Consider the following 13968-nt stretch of genomic DNA (forward strand, 5'->3'; position numbering starts at 1 on the left):
TTCCAATCCTGAGACCCTTCCGATATCATGAGATGTGATATCTCAAAGCTTCTAATATCAAACTTGAGACCCTCCCTATAGCATGAGATGTGATATCCAAGTCCTTCCCATTCCAATCCTGAGACCCTTCCTATAGCATGAGATGTGATATCTCAATGCTTCTAATACCAAACCTGAGACCCTTCCTATAACATGAGATGGGAATATCCAACTCCTTCCCATTCCAATCCTGAGACCCTTCCGATAGCAGAGATGTGATATCTCAATGCTTATACCAAACCTGAGACCCTTCCTATGGCATGAGATGTGATATCCAACTCCTTGCCATTCAAATCCTGAGACCCTTCCTATAGCATGAGAAGGGATATCCAACTCCTTCCCAATCCAATCCTGAGACCCTTCCGATAGCATGAGATGTGATATCTCAATAACAGGAGATACGTCCTATTACATGAGATATGATATCCAAATCCTTCCCCTTCCAAACCTGAGACCCTTCCTTTAGCATGAGATGTGATATCCAAATCCTTCCCATTTCAATCTTGAGACCCTTCCTATAACATGAGATGTGATATCCAACTCCTACCCATTCCAACCTGAGACCCTTCCTATAGCATGAGAAGGGATATCCAATTCCTTCCCAATCCAATCCTTAGACCCTTCCGATAGCAGAGGTGTGATATCTCAATGCTTATACCAAACCTGAGACCCTTCCTTTAGCATGAGATGTGATATCCAAATCCTTCACATTCCAATCCTGAGACCCTTCCTATAGCATGAGATGTGATATCTCAATGCTTCTAATACAAAATCTGAGATCCTTCCTATAACATGAGATGTGATATCCAAGTCCTTCCCATTCCAATCCTGAGACCCTTCCTATAACATGAGATGTGATATCCAACTCCTTCTATTCCAACCTGAGACCCTTCCTATAACATGAGACGTGATATCCAACTCCTTCCCAATCCAATCCTTAGACCCTTCCGATAGCAGAGATGTGATATCTCAATGCTTATACCAAACCTGATGACCCTTCCTATGGCATTAGATGTGATATCCAACTCCTTCCCATTCCAATCCTGAGTTCCTTCCTATAGCATGAGATGTGATATCTCAATGCTTCTATCAAACCTGATACCCTTCCTTTAGCATGAGATGTGATATTCAACTCCTTCCCATTCCAATCCTGAGACCCTTCCTATAACATGAGACGTGATATCCAACTCCTTCCCATTCCAATCCTGAGACACCTCCTATAGCAAGAGATGTGATATCCAATTCCTTCCCATTCCAATCCTGAGACCCTTTCTATAACGAGATGTGATATCCAACTCCTTCCCATTCCAACCTGAGACCCTTCCTGTAGCATGAGAAGGGAGATCCAAATCCTTCCCATTCCAATCCTGAGACCCTTCCTATACCATGAGATGTGATATCTCAATGCTTCTAATACCAAACCTGGGACCCGTCCTATAACATGAGATACGTCCTATAACATGAGATATGATATCCAAATCCTTCCCCTTCCAAACCTGAGACCCTTCCTTTAGCATGAGATGTGATATCCAAATCCTTCCCATTCCAATACTGAAACCCTTCCTATAGCATGAGATGTCATATCACAATGTTTCTAATAGAAAACCTGAGACCCTTCCTATAGCAAGAGATGTGATATCCAAATCCTTCCCATTTCAATCTTGAGACCCTTCCTATAACATGAGATGTGATATCCAACTCCTACCCATTCCAACCTGAGACCCTTCCTATAGCATGAGAAGGGATATCCAATTCCTTCCCAATCCAATACTTAGACCCTTCCGATAGCAGAGATGTGATATCTCAATGCTTCTAATACAAAACCTGAGATCCTTCCTATAACATGAGATGTGATATCCAAGTCCTTCCCATTCCAATCCTGAGACCCTTCCTATAACATGACATGTGATATCCAACTCCTTCTATTCCAACCTGAGACCCTTCCTATAGCATGAGATGGGATATCCAACTCCTTCCAAATCCAATCCTGATACCCTTCTGATAGCATGAGATGTGATATCCCAATGCTTCTACAAAACCTGAGACCCATACCATGGCATGAGATGTGATATCAAACTCCCGTCCTATACCATGAGACTTGATATCTCAATGCTTCTAATACCAAACCTGAGACCGGTCCACTAACATGAGATGTGATATCCAAATCCTTCCCCTTCCAAACCTTAGACCCTTCCTTTATCATGAGATGTGATATCCAAGTCCTTCCCATTCCATTCCTGAGACCCTTCCTATAGCATGAGATGTGATATCTCAATGCTTCTAATACCAAACCTGAGACCCCTCCTATAACATGAGATGTGATATCCAAATCCTTCCCATTCCAATCCTGAGACCCTTCCGATAGCAGAGATGTGATATCTCAATGCTTATACCAAACCTGAGACCCTTCCGATAGCATGAGATGTGATATCTCAATGCTTCTAATACCAAACCTCAGATCCTTCCAATCACATGAGATGTGATGTCCAAATCCTTCCCCTTCCAAACCTTAGACCCTTCCTTTATCATGAGATGTGATATCCAACTCCTTCCCATTCCAATCCTGAGACCCTTCGGATATCATGAGATGTGATATCTCAAAGCTTCTAATATCAAACTTGAGACCCTCCCTATAGCATGAGATGTGATATCCAAGTCCTTCCCATTCCAATCCTGAGTTCCTTCCTATAGCATGAGATGTGATATCTCAATGCTTCTATCAAACCTGATACCCTTCCTTTAGCATGAGATGTGATATTCAACTCCTTCCCATTCCAATCCTGAGACCCTTCCTATAACATGAGACGTGATATCCAACTCCTTCCCATTCCAATCCTGAGACACCTCCTATAGCAAGAGATGTGATATCCAATTCCTTCCCATTCCAATCCTGAGACCCTTTCTATAACGAGATGTGATATCCAACTCCTTCCCATTCCAACCTGAGACCCTTCCTGTAGCATGAGAAGGGAGATCCAAATCCTTCCCATTCCAATCCTGAGACCCTTCCTATACCATGAGATGTGATATCTCAATGCTTCTAATACCAAACCTGGGACCCGTCCTATAACATGAGATACGTCCTATAACATGAGATATGATATCCAAATCCTTCCCCTTCCAAACCTGAGACCCTTCCTTTAGCATGAGATGTGATATCCAAATCCTTCCCATTCCAATACTGAAACCCTTCCTATAGCATGAGATGTCATATCACAATGTTTCTAATAGAAAACCTGAGACCCTTCCTATAGCAAGAGATGTGATATCCAAATCCTTCCCATTTCAATCTTGAGACCCTTCCTATAACATGAGATGTGATATCCAACTCCTACCCATTCCAACCTGAGACCCTTCCTATAGCATGAGAAGGGATATCCAATTCCTTCCCAATCCAATACTTAGACCCTTCCGATAGCAGAGATGTGATATCTCAATGCTTCTAATACAAAACCTGAGATCCTTCCTATAACATGAGATGTGATATCCAAGTCCTTCCCATTCCAATCCTGAGACCCTTCCTATAACATGACATGTGATATCCAACTCCTTCTATTCCAACCTGAGACCCTTCCTATAGCATGAGATGGGATATCCAACTCCTTCCAAATCCAATCCTTATACCCTTCTGATAGCATGAGATGTGATATCCCAATGCTTCTACAAAACCTGAGACCCATACCATGGCATGAGATGTGATATCAAACTCCCGTCCTATACCATGAGACTTGATATCTCAATGCTTCTAATACCAAACCTGAGACCGGTCCACTAACATGAGATGTGATATCCAAATCCTTCCCCTTCCAAACCTTAGACCCTTCCTTTATCATGAGATGTGATATCCAAGTCCTTCCCATTCCATTCCTGAGACCCTTCCTATAGCATGAGATGTGATATCTCAATGCTTCTAATACCAAACCTGAGACCCTTCCTATAACATGAGATGTGATATCCAAATCCTTCCCATTCCAATCCTGAGACCCTTCCGATAGCAGAGATGTGATATCTCAATGCTTATACCAAACCTGAGACCCTTCCGATAGCATGAGATGTGATATCTCAATGCTTCTAATACCAAACCTCAGATCCTTCCAATCACATGAGATGTGATGTCCAAATCCTTCCCCTTCCAAACCTTAGACCCTTCCTTTATCATGAGATGTGATATCCAACTCCTTCCCATTCCAATCCTGAGACCCTTCCGATATCATGAGATGTGATATCTCAAAGCTTCTAATATCAAACTTGAGACCCTCCCTATAGCATGAGATGTGATATCCAAGTCCTTCCCATTCCAATCCTGAGACCCTTCCTATAGCATGAGATGTGATATCTCATTGCTTCTAATACCAAACCTGAGACCCTTCCTATAACATGAGATGGGAATATCCAACTCCTTCCCATTCCAATCCTGAGACCCTTCCGATAGCAGAGATGTGATATCTCAATGCTTATACCAAACCTGAGACCCTTCCTATGGCATGAGATGTGATATCCAACTCCTTGCCATTCAAATCCTGAGACCCTTCCTATAGCATGAGAAGGGATATCCAACTCCTTCCCAATCCAATCCTGAGACCCTTCCGATAGCATGAGATGTGATATCTCAATAACAGGAGATACGTCCTATAACATGAGATATGATATCCAAATCCTTCCCCTTCCAAACCTGAGACCCTTCCTTTAGCATGAGATGTGATATCCAAATCCTTCCCATTTCAATCTTGAGACCCTTCCTATAACATGAGATGTGATATCCAACTCCTACCCATTCCAACCTGAGACCCTTCCTATAGCATGAGAAGGGATATCCAATTCCTTCCCAATCCAATCCTTAGACCCTTCCGATAGCAGAGATGTGATATCTCAATGCTTATACCAAACCTGAGACCCTTCCTTTAGCATGAGATGTGATATCCAAATCCTTCACATTCCAATCCTGAGACCCTTCCTATAGCATGAGATGTGATATCTCAATGCTTCTAATACAAAACCTGAGATCCTTCCTATAACATGAGATGTGATATCCAAGTCCTTCCCATTCCAATCCTGAGACCCTTCCTATAACATGAGATGTGATATCCAACTCCTTCTATTCCAACCTGAGACCCTTCCTATAACATGAGACGTGATATCCAACTCCTTCCCAATCCAATCCTTAGACCCTTCCGATAGCAGAGATGTGATATCTCAATGCTTATACCAAACCTGATGACCCTTCCTATGGCATTAGATGTGATATCCAACTCCTTCCCATTCCAATCCTGAGTTCCTTCCTATAGCATGAGATGTGATATCTCAATGCTTCTATCAAACCTGATACCCTTCCTTTAGCATGAGATGTGATATTCAACTCCTTCCCATTCCAATCCTGAGACCCTTCCTATAACATGAGACGTGATATCCAACTCCTTCCCATTCCAATCCTGAGACACCTCCTATAGCAAGAGATGTGATATCCAATTCCTTCCCATTCCAATCCTGAGACCCTTTCTATAACGAGATGTGATATCCAACTCCTTCCCATTCCAACCTGAGACCCTTCCTGTAGCATGAGAAGGGAGATCCAAATCCTTCCCATTCCAATCCTGAGACCCTTCCTATACCATGAGATGTGATATCTCAATGCTTCTAATACCAAACCTGGGACCCGTCCTATAACATGAGATACGTCCTATAACATGAGATATGATATCCAAATCCTTCCCCTTCCAAACCTGAGACCCTTCCTTTAGCATGAGATGTGATATCCAAATCCTTCCCATTCCAATACTGAAACCCTTCCTATAGCATGAGATGTCATATCACAATGTTTCTAATAGAAAACCTGAGACCCTTCCTATAGCAAGAGATGTGATATCCAAATCCTTCCCATTTCAATCTTGAGACCCTTCCTATAACATGAGATGTGATATCCAACTCCTACCCATTCCAACCTGAGACCCTTCCTATAGCATGAGAAGGGATATCCAATTCCTTCCCAATCCAATACTTAGACCCTTCCGATAGCAGAGATGTGATATCTCAATGCTTCTAATACAAAACCTGAGATCCTTCCTATAACATGAGATGTGATATCCAAGTCCTTCCCATTCCAATCCTGAGACCCTTCCTATAACATGACATGTGATATCCAACTCCTTCTATTCCAACCTGAGACCCTTCCTATAGCATGAGATGGGATATCCAACTCCTTCCAAATCCAATCCTGATACCCTTCTGATAGCATGAGATGTGATATCCCAATGCTTCTACAAAACCTGAGACCCATACCATGGCATGAGATGTGATATCAAACTCCCGTCCTATACCATGAGACTTGATATCTCAATGCTTCTAATACCAAACCTGAGACCGGTCCACTAACATGAGATGTGATATCCAAATCCTTCCCCTTCCAAACCTTAGACCCTTCCTTTATCATGAGATGTGATATCCAAGTCCTTCCCATTCCATTCCTGAGACCCTTCCTGTAGCATGAGATGTGATATCTCAATGCTTCTAATACCAAACCTGAGACCCTTCCTATAACATGAGATGTGATATCCAAATCCTTCCCATTCCAATCCTGAGACCCTTCCGATAGCAGAGATGTGATATCTCAATGCTTATACCAAACCTGAGACCCTTCCGATAGCATGAGATGTGATATCTCAATGCTTCTAATACCAAACCTCAGATCCTTCCAATCACATGAGATGTGATGTCCAAATCCTTCCCCTTCCAAACCTTAGACCCTTCCTTTATCATGAGATGTGATATCCAACTCCTTCCCATTCCAATCCTGAGACCCTTCCGATATCATGAGATGTGATATCTCAAAGCTTCTAATATCAAACTTGAGACCCTCCCTATAGCATGAGATGTGATATCCAAGTCCTTCCCATTCCAATCCTGAGACCCTTCCTATAGCATGAGATGTGATATCTCAATGCTTCTAATACCAAACCTGAGACCCTTCCTATAACATGAGATGGGAATATCCAACTCCTTCCCATTCCAATCCTGAGACCCTTCCGATAGCAGAGATGTGATATCTCAATGCTTATACCAAACCTGAGACCCTTCCTATGGCATGAGATGTGATATCCAACTCCTTGCCATTCAAATCCTGAGACCCTTCCTATAGCATGAGAAGGGATATCCAACTCCTTCCCAATCCAATCCTGAGACCCTTCCGATAGCATGAGATGTGATATCTCAATAACAGGAGATACGTCCTATAACATGAGATATGATATCCAAATCCTTCCCCTTCCAAACCTGAGACCCTTCCTTTAGCATGAGATGTGATATCCAAATCCTTCCCATTTCAATCTTGAGACCCTTCCTATAACATGAGATGTGATATCCAACTCCTACCCATTCCAACCTGAGACCCTTCCTATAGCATGAGAAGGGATATCCAATTCCTTCCCAATCCAATCCTTAGACCCTTCCGATAGCAGAGATGTGATATCTCAATGCTTATACCAAACCTGAGACCCTTCCTTTAGCATGAGATGTGATATCCAAATCCTTCACATTCCAATCCTGAGACCCTTCCTATAGCATGAGATGTGATATCTCAATGCTTCTAATACAAAACCTGAGATCCTTCCTATAACATGAGATGTGATATCCAAGTCCTTCCCATTCCAATCCTGAGACCCTTCCTATAACATGAGATGTGATATCCAACTCCTTCTATTCCAACCTGAGACCCTTCCTATAACATGAGACGTGATATCCAACTCCTTCCCAATCCAATCCTTAGACCCTTCCGATAGCAGAGATGTGATATCTCAATGCTTATACCAAACCTGATGACCCTTCCTATGGCATTAGATGTGATATCCAACTCCTTCCCATTCCAATCCTGAGTTCCTTCCTATAGCATGAGATGTGATATCTCAATGCTTCTATCAAACCTGATACCCTTCCTTTAGCATGAGATGTGATATTCAACTCCTTCCCATTCCAATCCTGAGACCCTTCCTATAACATGAGACGTGATATCCAACTCCTTCCCATTCCAATCTGAGACACCTCCTATAGCAAGAGATGTGATATCCAATTCCTTCCCATTCCAATCCTGAGACCCTTTATATAACGAGATGTGATATCCAACTCCTTCCCATTCCAACCTGAGACCCTTCCTGTAGCATGAGAAGGGAGATCCAAATCCTTCCCATTCCAATCCTGAGACCCTTCCTATACCATGAGATGTGATATCTCAATGCTTCTAATACCAAACCTGGGACCCGTCCTATAACATGAGATACGTCCTATAACATGAGATATGATATCCAAATCCTTCCCCTTCCAAACCTGAGACCCTTCCTTTAGCATGAGATGTGATATCCAAATCCTTCCCATTCCAATACTGAAACCCTTCCTATAGCATGAGATGTCATATCACAATGTTTCTAATAGAAAACCTGAGACCCTTCCTATAGCAAGAGATGTGATATCCAAATCCTTCCCATTTCAATCTTGAGACCCTTCCTATAACATGAGATGTGATATCCAACTCCTACCCATTCCAACCTGAGACCCTTCCTATAGCATGAGAAGGGATATCCAATTCCTTCCCAATCCAATACTTAGACCCTTCCGATAGCAGAGATGTGATATCTCAATGCTTCTAATACAAAACCTGAGATCCTTCCTATAACATGAGATGTGATATCCAAGTCCTTCCCATTCCAATCCTGAGACCCTTCCTATAGCATGAGATATGATATCTCAATACTTCTAATACCAAACGTGAGATCCTTCCGATAACATGAGATGTGATATCCAAATCCTTCCCCTTCCAAACCTGAGACCCTCCCTTTAGCATGAGATGTGAGATCCAACTCCTTCCCATTCCAATCCTGAGACCCTTCTGATAGCATGAGATGTGATATCTCAATGCTTCTAATACCAAACCTGAGATCCTTCCGAAAGCATGAGATGTGATATCTCAATGCTTCTAATACCAAACCTGAGATCCTTCCTATAACATGAGATGTGATATCCAACTCCTTCCCATTCCATTCCTGAGACCCTTCTGATAGCATGAGATGTGATATCTCAATGCCTCTAATACCAAACCTGAGATCCTACCTCTAACATGAAATGTGATATCCAACTCTTTCCCCTTCCAAACCTGAGCGCCTTCCTATAGCATGAGATGTGATATCCAAGTCCTTCCCATTCCAATCCTGAGACCCTTCCTATAGCTTGAGATGTGATATCCAACTCCTTCCCATTCCAATTCTGAGACCCTTCCTATACTCTGAGACTTGATATCTCAATGCTTCTAATACCAAACCTGAGACCCGTAATATAACATGAGATGTGATATCCAAATCCTTCCCCTTCCAAACCTTAGACCCTTCCTTTATCATGAGATGTGATATCCAACTCCTTCCCATTCCAATCCTGAGACCCTTCCGATATCATGAGATGTGATATCTCAAAGCTTCTAATATCAAACTTGAGACCCTCCCTATAGCATGAGATGTGATATCCAAGTCCTTCCCATTCCAATCCTGAGACCCTTCCTATAGCATGAGATGTGATATCTCAATGCTTCTAATACCAAACCTGAGACCCTTCCTATAACATGAGATGGGAATATCCAACTCCTTCCCATTCCAATCCTGAGACCCTTCCGATAGCAGAGATGTGATATCTCAATGCTTATACCAAACCTGAGACCCTTCCTATGGCATGAGATGTGATATCCAACTCCTTGCCATTCAAATCCTGAGACCCTTCCTATAGCATGAGAAGGGATATCCAACTCCTTCCCAATCCAATCCTGAGACCCTTCCGATAGCATGAGATGTGATATCTCAATAACAGGAGATACGTCCTATAACATGAGATATGATATCCAAATCCTTCCCCTTCCAAACCTGAGACCCTTCCTTTAGCATGAGATGTGATATCCAAATCCTTCCCATTTCAATCTTGAGACCCTTCCTATAACATGAGATGTGATATCCAACTCCTACCCATTCCAACCTGAGACCCTTCCTATAGCATGAGAAGGGATATCCAATTCCTTCCCAATCCAATCCTTAGACCCTTCCGATAGCAGAGGTGTGATATCTCAATGCTTATACCAAACCTGAGACCCTTCCTTTAGCATGAGATGTGATATCCAAATCCTTCACATTCCAATCCTGAGACCCTTCCTATAGCATGAGATGTGATATCTCAATGCTTCTAATACAAAACCTGAGATCCTTCCTATAACATGAGATGTGATATCCAAGTCCTTCCCATTCCAATCCTGAGACCCTTCCTATAACATGAGATGTGATATCCAACTCCTTCTATTCCAACCTGAGACCCTTCCTATAACATGAGACGTGATATCCAACTCCTTCCCAATCCAATCCTTAGACCCTTCCGATAGCAGAGATGTGATATCTCAATGCTTATACCAAACCTGATGACCCTTCCTATGGCATTAGATGTGATATCCAACTCCTTCCCATTCCAATCCTGAGTTCCTTCCTATAGCATGAGATGTGATATCTCAATGCTTCTATCAAACCTGATACCCTTCCTTTAGCATGAGATGTGATATTCAACTCCTTCCCATTCCAATCCTGAGACCCTTCCTATAACATGAGACGTGATATCCAACTCCTTCCCATTCCAATCCTGAGACACCTCCTATAGCAAGAGATGTGATATCCAATTCCTTCCCATTCCAATCCTGAGACCCTTTCTATAACGAGATGTGATATCCAACTCCTTCCCATTCCAACCTGAGACCCTTCCTGTAGCATGAGAAGGGAGATCCAAATCCTTCCCATTCCAATCCTGAGACCCTTCCTATACCATGAGATGTGATATCTCAATGCTTCTAATACCAAACCTGGGACCCGTCCTATAACATGAGATACGTCCTATAACATGAGATATGATATCCAAATCCTTCCCCTTCCAAACCTGAGACCCTTCCTTTAGCATGAGATGTGATATCCAAATCCTTCCCATTCCAATACTGAAACCCTTCCTATAGCATGAGATGTCATATCACAATGTTTCTAATAGAAAACCTGAGACCCTTCCTATAGCAAGAGATGTGATATCCAAATCCTTCCCATTTCAATCTTGAGACCCTTCCTATAACATGAGATGTGATATCCAACTCCTACCCATTCCAACCTGAGACCCTTCCTATAGCATGAGAAGGGATATCCAATTCCTTCCCAATCCAATACTTAGACCCTTCCGATAGCAGAGATGTGATATCTCAATGCTTCTAATACAAAACCTGAGATCCTTCCTATAACATGAGATGTGATATCCAAGTCCTTCCCATTCCAATCCTGAGACCCTTCCTATAACATGACATGTGATATCCAACTCCTTCTATTCCAACCTGAGACCCTTCCTATAGCATGAGATGGGATATCCAACTCCTTCCAAATCCAATCCTGATACCCTTCTGATAGCATGAGATGTGATATCCCAATGCTTCTACAAAACCTGAGACCCATACCATGGCATGAGATGTGATATCAAACTCCCGTCCTATACCATGAGACTTGATATCTCAATGCTTCTAATACCAAACCTGAGACCGGTCCACTAACATGAGATGTGATATCCAAATCCTTCCCCTTCCAAACCTTAGACCCTTCCTTTATCATGAGATGTGATATCCAAGTCCTTCCCATTCCATTTCTGAGACCCTTCCTATAGCATGAGATGTGATATCTCAATGCTTCTAATACCAAACCTGAGACCCCTCCTATAACATGAGATGTGATATCCAAATCCTTCCCATTCCAATCCTGAGACCCTTCCGATAGCAGAGATGTGATATCTCAATGCTTATACCAAACCTGAGACCCTTCCGATAGCATGAGATGTGATATCTCAATGCTTCTAATACCAAACCTCAGATCCTTCCAATCACATGAGATGTGATGTCCAAATCCTTCCCCTTCCAAACCTTAGACCCTTCCTTTATCATGAGATGTGATATCCAACTCCTTCCCATTCCAATCCTGAGACCCTTCCGATATCATGAGATGTGATATCTCAAAGCTTCTAATATCAAACTTGAGACCCTCCCTATAGCATGAGATGTGATATCCAAGTCCTTCCCATTCCAATCCTGAGACCCTTCCTATAGCATGAGATGTGATATCTCAATGCTTCTAATACCAAACCTGAGACCCTTCCTATAACATGAGATGGGAATATCCAACTCCTTCCCATTCCAATCCTGAGACCCTTCCGATAGCAGAGATGTGATATCTCAATGCTTATACCAAACCTGAGACCCTTCCTATGGCATGAGATGTGATATCCAACTCCTTGCCATTCAAATCCTGAGACCCTTCCTATAGCATGAGAAGGGATATCCAACTCCTTCCCAATCCAATCCTGAGACCCTTCCGATAGCATGAGATGTGATATCTCAATAACAGGAGATACGTCCTATAACATGAGATATGATATCCAAATCCTTCCCCTTCCAAACCTGAGACCCTTCCTTTAGCATGAGATGTGATATCCAAATCCTTCCCATTTCAATCTTGAGACCCTTCCTATAACATGAGATGTGATATCCAACTCCTACCCATTCCAACCTGAGACCCTTCCTATAGCATGAGAAGGGATATCCAATTCCTTCCCAATCCAATCCTTAGACCCTTCCGATAGCAGAGGTGTGATATCTCAATGCTTATACCAAACCTGAGACCCTTCCTTTAGCATGAGATGTGATATCCAAATCCTTCACATTCCAATCCTGAGACCCTTCCTATAGCATGAGATGTGATATCTCAATGCTTCTAATACAAAACCTGAGATCCTTCCTATAACATGAGATGTGATATCCAAGTCCTTCCCATTCCAATCCTGAGACCCTTCCTATAACATGAGATGTGATATCCAACTCCTTCTATTCCAACCTGAGACCCTTCCTATAACATGAGACGTGATATCCAACTCCTTCCCAATCCAATCCTTAGACCCTTCCGATAGCAGAGATGTGATATCTCAATGCTTATACCAAACCTGATGACCCTTCCTATGGCATTAGATGTGATATCCAACTCCTTCCCATTCCAATCCTGAGTTCCTTCCTATAGCATGAGATGTGATATCTCAATGCTTCTATCAAACCTGATACCCTTCCTTTAGCATGAGATGTGATATTCAACTCCTTCCCATTCCAATCCTGAGACCCTTCCTATAACATGAGACGTGATATCCAACTCCTTCCCATTCCAATCCTGAGACACCTCCTATAGCAAGAGATGTGATATCCAATTCCTTCCCATTCCAATCCTGAGACCCTTTCTATAACGAGATGTGATATCCAACTCCTTCCCATTCCAACCTGAGACCCTTCCTGTAGCATGAGAAGGGAAATCCAAATCCTTCCCATTCCAATCCTGAGACCCTTCCTATACCATGAGATGTGATATCTCAATGCTTCTAACACCAAACCTGGGACCCGTCCTATAACATGAGATACGTCCTATAACATGAGATATGATATCCAAATCCTTCCCCTTCCAAACCTGAGACCCTTCCTTTAGCATGAGATGTGATATCCAAATCCTTCCCATTCCAATACTGAAACCCTTCCTATAGCATGAGATGTCATATCACAATGTTTCTAATAGAAAACCTGAGACCCTTCCTATAGCAAGAGATGTGATATCCAAATCCTTCCCATTTCAATCTTGAGACCCTTCCTATAACATGAGATGTGATATCCAACTCCTACCCATTCCAACCTGAGACCCTTCCTATAGCATGAGAAGGGATATCCAATTCCTTCCCAATCCAATACTTAGACCCTTCCGATAGCAGAGATGTGATATCTCAATGCTTCTAATACAAAACCTGAGATCCTTCCTATAACATGAGATGTGATATCCAAGTCCTTCCCATTCCAATCCTGAGACCCTTCCT

Source organism: Ambystoma mexicanum, chromosome 13 (assembly GCF_040938575.1).
Source record: "Ambystoma mexicanum isolate Mex_15411 chromosome 13, UKY_AmexF1_1, whole genome shotgun sequence".
In the NCBI taxonomy this organism is placed as follows: domain Eukaryota; kingdom Metazoa; phylum Chordata; class Amphibia; order Caudata; family Ambystomatidae; genus Ambystoma; species Ambystoma mexicanum.